Source organism: Euprymna scolopes, chromosome 3 (assembly GCF_053919585.1).
Source record: "Euprymna scolopes isolate OS-2025 chromosome 3, ASM5391958v1, whole genome shotgun sequence".
NCBI classification, from domain to species: domain Eukaryota; kingdom Metazoa; phylum Mollusca; class Cephalopoda; order Sepiida; family Sepiolidae; genus Euprymna; species Euprymna scolopes.
In genome coordinates this window covers 14992214-15006043 of record NC_136484.1, presented here as the reverse complement: position 1 = coordinate 15006043, position 13830 = coordinate 14992214, and the positions used below count along the sequence as shown (strand labels likewise).

The 13830-nt window shown below is 34.7% G+C and overlaps 1 long non-coding RNA gene across 1 annotated transcript in view; it reads right to left on the bottom strand.

Moving 5' to 3' along the window:
• Positions 1-1789: 1789 nt before the first annotated feature.
• The window catches only part of LOC145263263 (uncharacterized), a 26012-nt gene continuing 13971 nt past the window's right edge, over positions 1790-13830 (bottom strand). Inside the window, exon 2 of the long non-coding RNA XR_013864508.1 lies at positions 1790-2191. This is a non-coding gene — a long non-coding RNA (uncharacterized LOC145263263). The remainder of the gene's footprint in view (positions 2192-13830) is intronic.

Here is a 13830-nt window from a genome sequence, read left to right as displayed (position 1 = left end):
ACTTAAGAGGGCGGTTCATTAGGAATTTGTTAATGTTGGACTTGAAGACATCCAAGTTGTAGTCTGGTGGGAAGCAGGCAGACGGAACAGAGTTCCACAGGCGTGCAGTTCTAAGAAAGAATGGAGCATTGTTTCCACATCTGGGTTAGTGCATCTACCACTAGTCTCTTTCTCTTAGACAGGGTCCAAAAGAATTTATAATCTAATAGGTCATACAATACCAACTAAGCTCCAAGCCTTGTCTTGTTGAACGCACTATTGCACCCCTGTGCCCTTTTTATAAGTACATTAATGGAATGTGCACCGACAAACTCATAGTGCGACTTTCTCAGAAATATCCCAACTAACATGACAAGCAGTAAAAATAGTGGGATTTTCTCAACCAGTTCGATAAATGTGTCACTGTTTTGATTTAAATTAAATTTCTCAGACGTAACGCATATATTCAATGAACGCATTTTATTACATATGCCAGCGTTACATGAAGTGTCTTTTACATTTGATAATTAATCAAAGCAAAATCACACCTGTCCATTATTCTGTAGATGTGAGAACGCTTTCTTCTCTGGAACAGCTAGACTTTGGAATTTCTTTTCTGTTTCCATAACTTTACAAACATGTAAAAATTTAAATGTAATGAGAGCTACATATCTTTGTCCACTTCCTTGTATGCTGCTTACATGGGCATAACCCACATAGTACCCACTTACATCCAGATGGCAAACATGAAAATGTTTTTTTTTTTGTTTTGTTTTTTTTAAAAACACTTTTATAATGACAAAATTTTTTTCACTTATTCAATAGAACTAGTTATTCTAACTCTCACAAACTGTTGTCATTTCATAAATTGTTTGTTTTACTATACGATATCTATTGTACAAAGTGCCTTATATAAGTTTCCAGACTTTTTCGTATGGGCACTTTTATTGATGTAGTACACACATGAAACTCTAGTCATCTTTAAAGTAATCTCCTCCAGCTGCAATGCACATGTTGTACTGTTCCAACAACTTTTGGAAAACCCGATGTGTAAGCATGTCAATAACCCTCGTCACAATCTCTTTCATCTCCTCAATTATCTAATAACGAAAGCCTCTAAGGTTTTCCTTAAGCTTAGGGAGTAACCTAATGTCACAGGGAGCAAGGTCTGGACTATAGAGAGGGTGATGAACTGTCTTGATGTCCATCTTAGTCAAATAATCTGTGACAAGGATGGAGTTGTGGACTAGTACATATATGCAAATGTTCTGCATTTTCAGTTCCTCACAAATGTGTGTATAGTTCCCACACTGACATCAAACTGTGCACTTATTTTCTCTATAGCCACACAACGATCCTTATCCATGAAATTCTTTATTTGGCCAATCAACTCTGGTGTTCTGACTTCCTTACTCTCCCGTACCTCTCATCATCTCTCACAGACTTTTTGCTTTCTTAAATCTTTTATGCCATTCAAAAACTGATGCTTGATTGATGCAAGATGGTTCAAAAGCAGTTTGAAGCATTCTAGGTGTTTCTCTGGCATTTTTTCAAAGTTAAAAACAGAATTTTATTGCATATTGTTCTTCCTCGCGTCCAGATTGCATTAATGAAATGCACCAGCTGTGACAATCAGGCTTTAGTAGGGTGTATTCCAATTCATGCTGTAGCTGTTCATTTGAACCTGAAATTATAAAAATTGGTCATCTCATATTTATAGCAATAACATACTGAATTTTCAAGAGTCTACAACATTTTTAAATGCCTGTACAAAAAAATCTGAAAACTCATTGAAGACACAAACAAAAAATATGTTTATGTAAGCAGAATATATTTTATTTCACAGGAGACCAAAGTCCATAAAATATATAGAAGAGAAACTGGAGTATTCATTTCATACATTTTCCAGTGTAATCTTTTAGGTTTATCATTAGAGTCCTTCGGGTACGTTGATGTGTAGAGTTGGTGAAACAACTGGTGTTCGTCTGTGGTATTCACGGTTGTTGCAACCAATGTCAATACTTTTCCCAGATGATGAAATACACTTCTCCCCACATAGATGTGAATCAAAGTGGCCCCCATACGTATCGTAGCAGACCTGGCATTCGAAGAGGCAGCGGTAATAAAGAGGATTGTTGGGAAGCGGTCGGTTCCATCTTGCCTCTCCAAAGGTGCAATATAAAGCCACAAAAATGCCCAAGATGAACAGCGACTGAAAATAGAGAAAAATGTTGTTTATGAGATGCTTAAAGTATTGTAACATTGGACAGAATAATAGGAATAGGCTTTGAGGTATTTTGCAGTACAGACAACAAAACAAAAAAGTGAATAAAAACAAATGTATAACAAATAAATGTTACCTAAAGCAATGTGTTACTTTTCTACCTACCTGAATAATTTTTTGTGTTTTAACTTATTTTGAAGAGTTTATTTACTTTGAAAAAAAGTAGTGCTGAGTCTTATGGTAGAACAAGAAAAAATGGTTAACATGAGAGGGTTATCTGGGAAGACTTGATAATAGCACAAAAATCAAAAATTAATCAAAATACTGATAGAAATCCACTAAAAGAAATGTCATGGGACATGTTTTGTAATATATTAAAATACAAATTTATATAGATTAGCATTTTAGCAGCATTTTTGACTGGCTTGCTTCTGTTGTTGCCATTGGTTTTCTCAGAGTTTTCTAGAAGCGGGTGATTACAGGAGGAGCCCTGTAAAAGTTGTCAACATTCAAAATGAACGTATTACTTTTCTGAATTTTTGAGATGAGGATTTGTTATTATTTCGATTCATTGGGATACTGTTTGCATCTTGCGTGTGATTTTATCGTTTCTTTGCGCAAGGACCCGTGGCACAGTGGTTAGAGTACTTGGAAAAATCAATTGTAAAAATATTCTCTTGAAGGTTGAAGGTGCTAATTACTCAGGACCTTTATCCAGTTATTGCTGACAAAACAAGAGCATGCTACCCTTGTGAAGTAAATAAAGAGCTCTGCTCAAAATTCCGTCCAAATTCACAAGTTCGACAGAAACATTCTCGAGTTGGACAAAGGCACACCTGAGGAAGGTCAGAGGTTACATTGATCAAAATGTTGTCAAAATTACATTCAAGACGATGAATCCAAATAATATAAAAGTATTACTATGGAACTAATAGACGACAATTATTATCATGATTACTAATTTTGCAACTTTCTGACAATGTGAACAGACATTTTTCATTAATCTTTATCCTTGAATGGCTTTTGGGCCTTCATACGTGGTGTCCTATTTTTTTTTTTTTTTTTTTTTTTTTTTTTTTAAATTAATTTTTCCCAACTTTGGAATATGTTGAATTTTGTAACCTATATGGAAATTTGCATCAAATCCTTTATTTAATCCACATAAGTAGATTGTTCTCATTCTGTCAGGCTCTGCAGGGCTGGCTCTGGCTGTCTCTTCTTCTTTTTTTCTCCTAAAGTCTTTTCATTCCTCACCAGAAATCTTAGATGCTGGCCTTTGTCAGTGGTCACCACACCATTTGACCAGCAAGAAGCTGACTATTAGAAATATCCACTGGAGCCCATGTAGGAAAATTAATTTCCTCACATGAAATTGTCTTCACATGATTTACGTTTAAATGAGAGATTTATTTTATTTAAAAAGAAATCTTTTAGATGCCTTGACTCCAACCAGAGATATTTTCAATTTTCCTTGCCTTCCGTTTTCCTTTGACTGAGCAAATGTTAGATAATAACATGGTTAAAGATGAAATTAGTTATTATTGATCTATCTGTCTATCTATCTAATTATCTATCTATCCAGTGATATTGTTAAAATAGTTTATATTGGGAGTTATTTATTGTTTATAGAATAAAGTGTAGCAATGGGTCTTAGCTGAGGATATTTACATAAATTAGCTAGGTTAAATTAACAAAATGACCTTGAGCAGGTATACAGGAAAATGGCGCACGTTGAGATACGTGTGCTTTTTGAATGATGACGTAACGAAACAGAGGTCAAGAGGTCGGGAAGGTTAGAGAAAGGAGTAGAGTTTGAGTTTGGTTACAGAAGTGAACAGACGTGCTTCAAAAAGTTGGTAAGTGAGGCAGGAAAGAAACATGTAGGCACATAATGCAGACTCTTTGTGAAATGAATTTATATTTTCCAAATATAAAGTGTTGTTCTGTGGTTTCACAAAAGAAGAACAGAGGTCTTAATTCGTTATGGAGTTGGTCATTTTATGTTTCATCACGGAGCTCAGCAGTGAAGATAGAAGAACTCTTGGAGAAAGAAAAGGTATGAAGCATATATTCTTATAAAAAAAATGATACCTATATGTAAATATGAACTGTAATATATGACCATGTGATAACTTTCTGATACAACATGACTCAGTTTATATGTCGGTATCATATCCTCTTCCTAAACAACAATATATACAATTTATACGTTTATAACGGGTGCTGTTATAAGAACAATATCTCTCATCCACTTTACAACAAAACATCTGACTTTTTTGCTTTTTAAACATAAAAAAAATTAACTCGTATTCACTCTAAACATATAAGGAGATACTATTGCAGGGTGGGGTCGTGCCTATGTAAGCAACCTGCAGGGATTTGGGCAATGAGGTGTACGCTCGCATTACATTTAAATTTTTTGCATGTTTGTATAGTCATGGAAAGAAGAAACGGAGGGAATTCCAAAGTCTAGTTGTTCCAGAGATGAACCCAGAATAGAAAACTTTCCGAGAGCTACAGATTTTTACAATAAAGAGTTTCAACTTAGCATATGTTTACACAAACATGATTGGCTGAAAAGTGTTAACTATTATTCTATTTCTAGTTATTATTGTTTCTAGTAAGAATTGAATCTTTAGATTATCGCTTTGAACTGATTATAAATCCACGTTTTTGTATGTAGTGCTATAGGTCCTTTGTATAAAAGTTACGATGAGATGAAAAATAATACAAAGTTCAAATATTTTATTTCTGTAACATTTTAAACATACAGAGCAAAAAAATGTAAAGAATTACTGTTTATGTAAGCAAAGAAAAAACATAACACCAGTTTTATGTGCAAAAATTTAACAACAAAAGTTGCTTCAAAAAAAAAAAAAAATTATGCTAAAAATATTTTTATTAAGCATTTTGCAATTAAAAAAATTTTTTTTTGTTTATTCAATTTTCACACCAAACAAGGCACAGTACCACTTTGAAGTAGGGAGCTACTATCGGGGACATAAGTTGCATGGATATTATGAAGGGAAATGAGCAGCAAGATGTCTGTTCACATTACACTTGAACTTCTGCATGTCAGTACAGTTGGGAAAGCAGAATCCCGGAAGGGAGTTCCAAAGTCTAGCACTTCTGGGGAAGAAACTATTGGAGTAAAAGGCTTTCTTACACCAAGGGATCTCTACTGTGAAGGGGTCAGATTTAGCTGCTTGTCGGGAGTATTTACGTCAAGAGGACACAAGTGCTTGGAGTTCGTCAGAGCATTTACCATTAAAGTACTTGTAGAACAAGCAAAGGGATGCAACATTTCATAGATGTGTCAGAGGCTGAAGCTTAGATAACAGTTCAGGACATACCAGTTTGGTTACTTTCTTTCGAACTCTGTCTAGGCTTGAAAGACTAGTAGCAGATGCACCAGCCCAAATGTGACAACAGTACTTCATACATGAGCGAATGGTGGCCTTTTAGAGGTACAGGATAAGTTCAGGCGTGAGTAGCTTTCTAGCATGGTAGAGAGAAAGCCCACCTTTGCAGCAGGCTTAATATTAAAGAAAGGGAATAACTATTATGCCATGAAGTTTATGAATTTTGGAAAAGAGGGTGAAGATACAGTCGATCATATTCGAGGTGAAAAATGGAGGGTGAACATTTCAAGGAGCAGATACCAGAAGACAATACGGAAAACATTTCCATGCCTTTGACTTACTAAGTATTAATTATACACAATTACTAGGGAGAGCTTGAATTCCTGCTAGACACTATCCTGGAGTGTCTAAGCTCTCTTTGTATGGAGTTTGTCAGGACCACCTTGCATGAGGATAATTTCTCTACAAGTAAATCTTGACTAAATGTTCATAATCACAATTCGCGACCCAAATAAGATCTCATCAGTATGGCTAAACATTATTGGCTTTTATGGGGAATGGTACACCTTCTCCAAGTGATATTACCTCAATACCTATTTACAATACCTTCCCACGAGGCAGAGTTAGACACCACGGTCGTTTTTTAACATGAGGAAAAAAAGCTACAAAAATTAAAAATTGTCTCAGGGATTGCTCCTCCACTGAAAGAGAACAAGAAATGGAAGTTCAGCCTCTGAAGGACAGATACTACATTTTGATCTTGCAGTAACTGCATGAAGCTAGATACTGCATCAAACGACATGAACTCTTTCCTGGAATCTGTTAAGTCCAAGAGACCACAGGAAATATATACTATAACGTATTTAAACAGTAAATTGGAGAGAGGAAAATTATGCTCGCAAATTCTTTACTAACTCAATGTTTTTTTGTTTTATTTTTTCCCAATTTACAAAATTCACACTATTTATGTTTACTACGCTATAATCACATTGACTAATGTATACCCTTTAACCCTTATCCTCGAGTGGCCTCTGGGCCTTGATAAGTGATGATTCCTGTGTTTGAGTGATAAAGGCGTACTTTACTGGTATATTAAAATATCTATATATCTTATAAAGTGATCGAGTGAAGATTTTGACTGAAGTAAATTTGAAACAAAAACAAAAAAGATTGCTACAATGTAAATATTTAGTTGGTGTAAAAATAATGTCGTTTTTTTTTTTTACTTTCAACTTCCTGTCAAAATACAACATTATTTTTACACCAACCTAATATAATAAAGTCACGTGACGTTATCACGTTTCCCTTTGCAGGAATAGTTCGTGAAGATGAACATAATTTCGATATCCACATGGAATCATTGAACATTGATTAATATTTTATAATGCACAATCAATATATTTTATATGAAAATATCCAAGCTGATTGTTAATATTATGTATAACACTTTAATAAATATGAGCAGGGAAACCCAACGTTGCCTAGGATTGAATGACGATCTCTGAATGTTCTACACTTGTAATAAAAACCATGCACACATATGTGGCAGCAGTGGCACCACCTATACAAATGACCAAGCCGTAGCGCATGGTGACATCACAGTGAAGGAAGAGAAGGAAAAGGAAAGCACAGAAATTTGGAACCATGCAGCGGCAACAGTACATGCCAGCGTGAGATAGACGTGTAACCTCTACCGGCATGAAAGACTGGAAAAAAGATGTTGAGATGACACATGGTAGACGAGATAGACTGTAAAAAACATGATTGATTGCTTGCTTTATTCGGGAACCCATCGTGGTGCACATGGAAGAAGCTGACATGCCTCCTCATAGTGATTTAGTCTACAAGCCATTTTAATCTACATTGCCCTGTAGAGAAGCTACTGTTAATTTATGAAATTAGTTTTTCTATAATGACTTGAGTTAATGTTTAAAATATAAAAGTAAATTATCATAGTTCAATTGTGCTCTAAATGGGGAAAATCATTTCAATCGATCCCCTGTCTTATAAAAAGAAACTATTATTGATTTTATACGTCGCACCCTTCTGCTTCTCAAATCCATTGGTGATGTTAAGCAGTCTAAAAGTGTTAACTTTGATCAATATAGGACTATTCTTCTTTCATAGGATTTTTTTCAATTGTTGATTTTCGATATTTATCGGGGGAATTCTGACATGAAACCTATCTAAGAACACTCCCAGGCATATAAAGTGTGTTTGTGTGAAATTGAAAAAGTATCAGCTCAGCTGTTTTTAAGTTTACAAGACCCCCCCCCAATAGAAAAAGTGCCTTTTATATATAAGTAGACTAGCCTGGGTGGCCGGCGTTGCCGGGATGTTTGGAGGTGTGTGTTGAGCAAAAAAAAAAAAAAAGTGGTAGTAGGCAGGCAGGCAGGCTCGAACCCGTACCGCAAAGGAGGAAAAGAACGTGAAAATAAAACGTGTCTTTACCGTTGCGTCCATTGCCAAAACTGGCGAAAGTTTAAATTAAGGCTAGTCAATCAAAAGGTGGTGAGATGACTTTCGAAAATATCGGATAAAAAAGCAACCCCTCCTTGTAGACAAGTGGCCAGTTGAGGGTGAAGGAATTAATATTTTTAGCCAAATTTTTCGATATTTGTCATCTGAAGAATCGAGCTTCAAAACGATACTGATCTCGTGCAAATCAGTTGCCTCTGTCGAAAGTTTTAGGCATACATACATACATTCATACATACATACATACATACATACATACATGCATACATACATACATTTAAACAGACATACATACATACATACATTTAAACAGACATACATACATACATACATACATACATACATACATTTAAACAGACAGGTGAGATTTGTACTATAGATGATACTTACAAGTTTTAATTATATTGGATATGGAATTGCATTAAGTTTTACAAAAAAAAAAAAAACTTGGAATGTCAGATGTAATCAAATTAATGATCAAGTAATGTTCAAACTTCCATCTTTAGTTGTTAATTTGACACGGGTGTTTTTCTTTAGTGTAATCTTATTCAGTGTATGAATTGAAGTTCTAGAATACAGCCATATACAATTATTACGATTACTTTTATAACATACAATATTGGATGTGGATGTCATGTCTTCTTCAGGCGAAATAAAAGGGGTATCAACACAGTTTCGATGATTAAGACGGTACTCTTACTTCTGACTTCATAAGTAGCTCTTACCACCGGACAGTAACGGTATTTGCATATTTATATTATCTAATTGAAACGCATTAAATTTCGGCCGTTGATTAAAATTATGTTTAAAAGTTTCTTACGTGGAAATTTGTGACGTGCATATTTTATCTTCGATTAGGTTTACATATTTTGCTTCGTCGAAAGTAGATACAGTTTACATGTTTCGTCGGAAGAAGATGCAGATGAATCAGATTTCAAGATAAATTATGCGCATTTTATTCTCGTTTACAATTAGGAAATCGCAATGTTTGCTTCCTACTAAAAGCAATACGTATAGTTGTAGTGGTAAGTTACTTTTGAGTCGGTCCTAACTACAACTGATTTAATGAAATAAAGAACGCTGGGAAAGTAAGAAAACTGGGGGTGAAAGAAAATACTTTGCATACGCGAACGTATAAAAATGTCGACCGAATAAGCCAGAGCTTCCAACATCGACAAAAGTGGATAAAGATTAGCTAAGATGAAACTTTTATAGTTATGGATGGCCAAGATGATGTTGAAACTGATCATTATCATCATATCGTACGAGTCCGAAGATTCTGTTGTTCGCCTTGGTTTTCTCGATATTTTCTAATCAGAATTATTTCTAGAAAAGCCATCAAGTACTTACTTGAGAGGCCACGTGAAGGTTGCCAATATCCTAAGCGAAAGTGGTTTTAGTGGTTAACATGATTATGCCGTATACTTAGTTCAGAAGTCAACCGATATAACCAGGGAAAACTGATCAACCATGTTGTAATAGAACTAGAACCACACATATAGAAAAGACATTACATGAAACCAAGATTCCCATAATCGAACAATTCTCCATAATTTACCATCTGATGTCGATGGGTGCCACAAAGGAATATTTGACCAATTTTAAAAATAATTGTAACAAAATCGAACAAAACGACACAATCAGAATTTTATTGTTGTCATCGACTGCGAATTGACATTCATTTTCTTTGTTTGAAAAATATTTAGATGACCATTACTTTTACGGTAAAAAAATGAGGTAAACTTTTTGGTCAGACTGTTTGATATTTGGTATGTTGAATTATGCTTTAAAAATTGAGATACTTTAGAACCAGACAACAAAAAATCGATTTATCATTCCAGAAGTTGTAAAAGGAAACATAATTACATTTTAAAGTTAAAACGTTAGAATCTGACGAAAATATTAACTAAACATTATATATATATATATATATATATATATATATATATATATATATATATATATATATATATATTAGTAGATCGCCTGGCGTTGCCAAGTCGTAAAATACACAGAAATATATTGTATTTCATGCATATTTCCTATTTATAATTATAGAGCCAATTCTCTATGGGTTATTAATATTTTATATCTTATATATAGTAGTTATTTAAAAAAAAATAACTTGTGTACCATCAGCTAAAATCGAAACCAAAACATAGAGCTCTCCATCCTTATCTGTTAGTGTATGACCATGCGTATACAAAAACTGTAAAACATATCGCTGTTTAACTTCCATCTTTGCGCTAAAAAAACTCTGGATATTGTCGATATACGCCGCGCCAATGTCAATTCTTATTTCAGTTTTGGCTCATTTAACAGATATTTTACGAGTGCGCTACAGGTCCAAATATATAAAATGTCAACTCTATAGACCAAATATTCAGAGAGGAATTTGGTATATATATACCGTGGGGTCCCGATTTCGAATCTCGCTAGATTCAACCACTCCGATGAGTCCTAGACGACAAAAAACGTGTCAGCGGATAATTATATTTTAAACAATATATATATATATATATATATATATATATATATATATATATATATATATATATATATGTGTGTGTGTGTGTGTGTGTGTGTGTGTTAAGAAATGTTGAACCTGATCAGTACTAAATAGGTCACCATTTGACACTTATAGGTGCCGTATGTGCCGTCCGCTTATCTCGGCATTGTTTCCAGTCATCCTGGACTTCTCCTTGCCACTGGACTCAAACAATGCCCATTCAGGAGAGGTGTAGATGGGATTACGCAAGCCTTACCTCACAATTACACGCGCAGCTGCCTATATCATTTGTCTATATAGGCATCTATATATATGTGTATGTGTGTGTGTGTGTGTGTGTGTGATATTATTTCCTTGTGCTAGAAAATTTGATCTTTAATTCTACGCGTTGTAAACGGCCGTTTTTATAAAGAATATGCAAATTAGTAAACCTCCGTGTAGTCACTCACTCGCATATCCATGACGGATTATATTAAAAAAAAGTTCGTCTTAATTATCTTTTAAATAGAAAAAGTAAGCTTTCAATATCAGGGCGAGAGAAAAATTATATATATATATATATATATATATATATATATATATATATATATATATATATATATATATATATAGAGAGAGAGAGAGAGAGAGAGAGAGAGAGAGAGAGGGATTGACACACCGACGGACAGAGCATTTTATTGAGATAATTGAGACACGTATAAAACAACACAGCTCTCTTTGAACTCACGTGTTATGAATAAAAAAATTTCAAAATATAATAAAACATAAATCGATAAACGTCTGAAAATAAATTTCAGTTTGAGTTCAGGTTTGCTATTGTGACGACGCATTTTAGAGTTTGTAGTTTCTAATAGGGCAAACCTCCATTTTCCCTGGTGTAGAGATGACAAAACAAAAGGGTGCCAAACAAAACGTGCATAACACCTTCCATACATAACCCCTCTCTCTACATCATCTTTAACTCACACTCACCCCCAACTTCTCCCTCCGTATGCACTCCTTGTTTTTTCTCTACACTTTTTCTTTGGCAACTGATTGAGCACTATAGAAAGATAGAAAACGAATGAGAGTTAAACATCGAGTGACAATTTCATCTGATTTGCATATTGTTCTTAAACATTTACTAGTATTTCTCTACAACTTTGATTTTCGGTGACCGTAAAGCGTATATTGCTTTCCTATACGTATATCGGTATCACACTCAATCCGATGTTGTAATGTGTTAGTAAGTGTGTTTTATGTAGTTTCTAACTTTTACCCGAACACACACACAGAAGTATTATTTTACTTTATATATTAGAAGACACAAGAACATAAAGTGGGATTGTAAATATCTCCTCAAACTGAAACATAAATTACTGAGACTAATTTGCTCCAACACAACTCCTTCATTGTAAAATCCATGGGATACTTGTTTTTCAAATCGATATTCCCAGATTAAATTTGGAAATATTTCTGAAAACCTGCAGAACTGATTTGCATGATTGTCAAATCAGAAAACTTTATCTGAGTTATTCTTGATTATAGCCACGTTGATTATGCACAGAATTGACGAATTGAAACAAGGAATAATTCAAATGACGATTATAAAGCATAATGATAATAAAACAAAATAAAAATGCACAGGGTTGAACCGACAAAGAAAAATAACGTTTAGATACAATTTGTATGCGCTTGATATTCATTTCTATACTTATGCTTTCTAAACACACTCACACATGCACATATTCATGCACACACACACGCGCGCGCACGCACACGCGCGAGAACACACACATATAGGACGATTTTAATATTTTCCCCAAATCCGTTACAATTACTGATTACGTTTTAAGTTTCCGATTCCGATACAATTATCGATTCTGTAGCAATTATCTGCTCCTTTCCAGCGATAACTGCACCAACCAGCCGGTAGATGTCGCAAAAAGCGACCTGGTTATCTGCCCTTGGGAGAGATATATAAAAGGGGATGCCCGGATAATTTTCTCTCTCTCGCTGCTTCTGGGAATCAGCCTCGCAACGAAACGGTGAGACAATGCGCCAGGGAGAAACAGGTGGCTTAAGCATTGCCAAAAACCTTTGGGAAGAAAAATCGACTATGTTTTTGTTTTTTGTTTTTTTTTACATAGGTAAAAAATGCAACCATAAATGCCAAGGAAGAAACTAAGGAAAGCAGGCGAAAAAATCTCAAAATTAATGGAATTGTTTTTCAAAAAAGTATGAAAATATCGCCACAGATCAGAGGTATATTTAGTTAAAATTTTTATATTTTTCGAATAAGTGTAATGTTTTATTAAACGAAAACATCAATTTCGTCGCATTCTACGTGTATTGTTTTAATAGTTAATTGTAGTATTTCGTGTTCAGGAAAATACGAATTGTATGCCACGAGTGCTATCCGCTGTAATTTAGATTAGTCTTCTGAGTATGTAAAAATGAAAAAATGTAAACAACGTGTAGCTGAAATATAGATTTTCCGGAAAAGGACGGGTTACTAGGGTCATATTAACCGAATTTCTGTTGCTGGACGAGGCAATATCGTGACGTGCTTGAAAGTGGTTTATAACAGTTCGAAAGTCGCGTAATGAATTATTTCTAAATACCGAATAAGCGTATGCAAACAGCCAATCAGAATTAACCAGAAATCGATCAGGGGTAGTTCGTCATTTCAAGCCATTTTGTAGAAAGTGCTAGCAGGAAATGTATGGAAAGAAAAACTAAACACAGGTGGTGTCTTGTTGAAGCTGTCTATAATGTAGAGAATTTCCCAATTACGTAAAGGAGAGGATGAGGAGAAAAGGGTTAGCGAGTGAAAATCGTGCTACCCTCGTTGAATGTGATGCTTCTAAGAAGTAATATGATTGTTTGATAACAGATGAAAGCGAATGATAATTTGCACAAAACTCACAATAGATAGTGGTTAGTAGTCTGACCATATTGAATTTGTGTGTGGCATCCGCGTTTGCATAAGTCTTTCCATCTGGGGGAGATGGGGGAGAATAATTGCTTCCATCTTATTATATACAAGCAGACTTAGCAACCTAATAGATATACTATTACAGCCCTTCACCAATCTAGTCAGACGTTTTGTAAGAGATAACACACACTTCCTTAGCTCCCTACCACAAACAGTAGACGATGGGACTATACTAGCCACATTCGACGTTAGCAGCCTATATAGCAATATCCCACACAATCTAGGAAAAGAAGCTATCGCATATTGGATTGACAAACATACACAGACTTTACACCCCAGATTCAATAAACAATTCGTGATT